General features: G+C 33.5%; 1 protein-coding gene across 1 annotated transcript in view; it reads right to left on the bottom strand.

The window, feature by feature from the left end:
• Nucleotides 1–5,219, bottom strand: part of LOC107660610 (receptor tyrosine-protein kinase erbB-4-like) — a 391,742-nt gene that overhangs the window by 13,526 nt on the left and 372,997 nt on the right. The window lies entirely within an intron of this gene.

Here is a 5,219-nt window from a genome sequence, read left to right as displayed (position 1 = left end):
TGTTTGTCATTTCTCCGATCACAAATGCAGACATGGTTTTATGTTTACGCGGCGCGATGCAACGCAACGCGTAAAAAGACAGTATAAGTCATTATAATCCATAATTATGTCCCCACTGGATGCAACGAATGCCTTGTTTATAATGGGTTTTCATGTTTTTGAATCATCGCTCCGGCCTGACACGGCATCATCACAATATGGTAAGGGGCGTAACATTTCCGTCACACGCTTGAGGTATTCGGCCAATCACAACACACTGGACAGCTGGCCAATCACAGCACACCTCGCTTTTTCAGACCGATGAGCTTTGTAAAAATCGACGCGTTTCAGAAAGGCGGGGCATAGAGGAGAAACAATAATGTACAGTATGTGGAAAATAATGTGTTTTTTGAATCTTAAACTGCATAAACACATTTCATTTCATTACACCAAATACACAAAATACTGTTCTTTTTAGCAGCATCATATGACCCCTTTAACTGTTTGATTGTGTGACAATCAAAATCATCATCAACGCTAATATTAAGCGTGATGATACCATCTCACAAGCTAATCAAATTCATTAAAAGCAAAAATCATTTGAATAATACTGGTTACATCTACAGTACTTCATTTTACAGATTACTGGTTAAGAAAATGTATATTACATATAATGTAAATTCAGTCTGGATATTTTTTTGGGATAGTTTTTTCCCCCACAGTACTGCCCAATTATATGACAAGTTGCCAGCTGTATCTTGAGTGTATACACCAAAACTAATTGGTGCTATTTTAGTATTAGTTATATACTATTATAGTATTTTTGATATTTTGAATTGGCTTTTATTTTTATATTTTCAGTTTTCTTTTTTCTTTTCTTTTTAGTTTTATTCATTTATTCTTTGTTTAAGTTCTAGTAATTGTGTTATGTGCTTATATTTATATATAGCTATTTAAGTTTTAGTTTTAAGTAATTTTAGTATTTCAACTGAAAATTATTTACTTCAGTTAATTGCCAAAGCAACATTTCTAATTCCAAGTTTTAGTTTTTCATCTAATATGTATATTTTATTTTGTCTTTATTTCAATTACCGTTATTTCAATCATTTTTCTTTTTATTTTAGTTATATATAATCAATTTCCAACAATTATGAACAATTATGCTTCTAACATAAAAGAGGACAATATTTCAGTTGATCAAACTAATTTTGATATTCGTTATCTTATTTACAGTATTATTTACTTAATGTGCTTAAATAAGGTCTATTGCAAAACTACAAGATATTACTGCACAATACACATTTAAATTCATATGATACCATCATTATCTCTCATAAGCTAATTCTTCATGTATTCCTGCATGTGTTGGCATGATTAAATGAAGATTCATTATGAGGAAGAGTTTGTAGCCTTAAAATTAAATGGTGAGGAAGAAGGCATTAGCAGTAAAATCAAAGTTTGTTTGTTCTACCATCACTTTCAAAAACACTTTGTGGAGGGATTACAGTGGAAAAAAGTCACAGTAATATTAATGGAGATTGTTCACATTGATAAGCGATGAGTCTCTTCTCAGGCGTGGCCGTGTATCGCAAAACAATGAAAACTCCAGACATCAATTTTCTGGAGGAGCGAACAATGCATGTAATCGATTTAAGTCCAACCCGCAGCAAGGAGGCCTTTCGCAGGGCCGCGATCCGTTCACAAGAAAACAGCCTCTCTACTTTTTCTTTAACAGGGCTTTCAAGTGCCCTTGAGCTGGTGGCTGGATGAAATTTAAATCTTAATGTGATTGATGGAGAGGTAAGGACAGCTTGTGGCAAAATGGTTTTACTAAGAAAGCGAGATAGTGAGAGCAAGCTAGTAAAAGTGGGGAAATACAATTTGAGAGGTCCAGTGTAGCCCATCACAGGTGCTCTCTGAGATGAGAAGACTCCGTCTGTCATCACAGAAAGAGTCTGGTTATAAGCGCTTTTAATATCAAATAGCTGTGAGAATTTATTCATAGGAGGAAAGTGTATTACATCACCTGTAAAGCACCATGTTGCTGTTGCTATAGACATAGTCGGCAATGCATCACATACTGGGGGAAATCCTTGTAGTGCATTTATTTTTATAGGGAACTAAAGAGAAATATAAACAGATTTGGCTATTTCTGGAAGAAAAAAAAAATATTTTTTTGCAAGATGGATGAAAAATATTTTTTATGTATTCATTTGCAGTTCTTTATTTTGCAGATTACTGGTTAAGTAAATTTGTATAATATTTCATAACATAAAATTAATAAGTTATTTTATTAATAAATAAAAATAATTATTTGTAATTGAAATAAAACCAGAATAAAATATAAATACTGAATGGAAAAAAATATAAGGAATTATTATTATTATGTATTTCAATTACAATTATTGCAATTAGTTCTGGGGTTAGTTAACAAAAACAACACTGAACCTAATTGATGGTTATATCAGAATATGAACAATTGTGCGGTTAATATTAAACTAGAAGTTACAGAGTTCTTCTGTATTTCAACTGAACAAACTAATTTTATGATATTCAGTTTTTGTTATCTTACTATTTACTTAGTTATTAATATTCTAAATAGGTTTAGAATCAGACTACAAATTATGCAAAAAACTTAGATTTGTGATTCCACAGGCGCTTCTTATCATCTTGTTGCTGAATTGCTTGTATCCACTGTAGTCTTCAATTAACTTTTTAAATTCAAATGACTGGAGATGAAAATCAGATTTTCTGCTTTTATTTGAAGTGCAAAACAACACATAAAAGGAGTACTTTCCTTTATAAAAATAGCCAAATCTGCTGGATATTCTTCTCATTTTCGATTGTATCTATTCTAATCAAATGGGTACATGTCAAACCTGAGTGAGAGCTCAGTTCTAATTGGGAACAAACCAGTTACACATAAAACGTATAATGAATGAGGAAAGTGGCTCGCTTTGCAGCATGTCAACAGTCCAGACTCATGACTTGCAGCACAGTCAGATCTGAGAGTGTGTTTTCCACTGTACTGATTAACATGATGGCAGCCGCAGCTCTGAAAGAGAAATCCCCCAATTTAAGATGAGCTGAGAATATGAGTGAACCGGCTGGAAATGAAGAAAGGGGTTTATTTCAACCGCATTCAAATGGGTTTGGGTTAAGATGGGAAAGAGGATGATCTTTACTAACAAGAGTAAAAAAAAGACTAATAGGTTGCTCAGACAATTCTTATGTTATGAAACAAGTATCCTTTACCAAAACCAACTAAGCTGCCTATAGAGGCATGTTTCAAAGGCATCGTTTTCTTGGCATCTTAATTATGCTTCCCACTAAGATTCCTCATTATGGCCTTTGTAGCAAAGGGACTCCCAGAATGCACTGTGATTAAAACAGTAGGAAATAAATCCAGTATGCCATTATATTATCATATTATATCCATTCTAAATATACATAATTCATTTAACACTGAAAGAAAAATATGGACAGTCTTTGCATTCAAATCTTCATCCAACACAAGCCAACCTGATGTGCCTCCCACAGTAAAAAGTGACTGTGGTTCTAGTTAGTTTAGTGTAGTAAGGCCACATGAGGGTAGTGTGAATGGGATTTGTAGAAGATAATAAATTAAACAATAAGTCTTTAATGTCTCTCAGGGGTCGGTATCCAGTCCAATGGTGCTACTAAAGGGTTGAACAAGAAATGCTAATCTGCCTGCTTTGAAATACACACATATCTGCAGAACTGTCAAGAAGGAGGGAACAAATCTCTTTATGCCATGCGTTTGCAATCTTTTCCCAGCAAGCAAATGCAATCCGAGGTAATGGTGTGGGGATTACACCCTCTGTGCCTGCTGAAGGAAAAAAAAATCACTTCCTCCTCTCCATACACACCCATAACCACATTTCACAGGACTGTATCACATCTAGACATACACTACTGTTCAAAAGTTTTGGGGCTGTAAGATTTTTTAAAAGAAATTTTTGCTTTTATTCGGCAATTGAATTGATTCAAAGTGACAGTAAAAACGATTATAATGTTACAAAAGACTTATATTTCAATTAAATCCTGTTCTTTTGAACTTTGATAAATGTTTTATAGTTAATACAAAAATATGAAGGAGCAGAACAGTTTTCACTGATAATAAATGTTTCTTGAGCACCAAAGCAACACATGAGAATTATTTATGAAAGTTCATTTGACACTAAAGTGTCAGCGGACGGGTGAGTGGAAGAAGCGAGAACTCAAGGTGCAGGAAGAATCGGTCTTTTATTAATAAAAAAATAAAATATAAAAATAAAACAAAACCACAACAAAAACTACCCCGAGGGGGAAAAACAGGTAAGCAGGCCAGGGGCCCGTTCTTCATACATCGCTAACTCAGTTAGCTGGCTTTGATTGTTGATGACTTGGCATGATCTTGGATTGTTTGGTTCTTCGAAGCTCATCCCGGAGTTGCTGTCATAGCAACAAGTCCGTAAGCTTAAACCTGCTCAGGAGCAGGCTTATTTAATGTAAACAGGATTAGATTGCATCTTTTTAAGCAGAATTGATACTTAAAATCTGTCTTATTTTAATTATTACAAGAGTACCCTACTAATCCAGGGACAATCATTTAAAATAATGATCATTTAAAAATGTATTTAAAGATAATATAATAATGTTGTGTAGTCTTTAATATTATAGACACAGACAGTTTTACTCATTTATTCGTCATAAAATTATTACTTCATAATTGTATTCGAGTCTTACACACATGCTATACAGATAATGTAGAGTCGTGCATTAATTTGAGTGATGACAGCTATTATGGGAGTGGCTTGATGGAGCACAGGAGATGCAGATAACATGATCTTGACCCATAAGAAACTTTAACTAACGCGGTCACATAACAAATCTGTTCAAATATAAAATTAAATGAATTGCCAATTACTACATTGAAATAAAAATGTAAAGCCTGTACAAATATTACAAATCGTGAATCTAAATAATTGGGAATCATGCAAAAAATTAAAATAAAATAAAAACAGTGCACATTTCATTTATCTATTATAACATTTACGTAGTTTTGTTCGCTTGGCTGTTTCCTTATAAAAGTCAAAAAATTTGTCAAGTTTTTCGTCAGGTGTCTTTTTTAATTATATGATGTCATTACGTTGCTGTCTTGCCGCCAGCCAATCGCTGCATTGCTGATAGTGGTTTCGAGTATCGATACATAGCCCCTTTTAAACCAACCCATGAAC

This window comes from Sinocyclocheilus anshuiensis, unplaced genomic scaffold (assembly GCF_001515605.1).
Source record: "Sinocyclocheilus anshuiensis isolate Anshui unplaced genomic scaffold, SAMN03320099.WGS_v1.1 scaffold627, whole genome shotgun sequence".
In the NCBI taxonomy this organism is placed as follows: domain Eukaryota; kingdom Metazoa; phylum Chordata; class Actinopteri; order Cypriniformes; family Cyprinidae; genus Sinocyclocheilus; species Sinocyclocheilus anshuiensis.
This window is presented reverse-complemented; position numbering and strand designations above follow the sequence as displayed.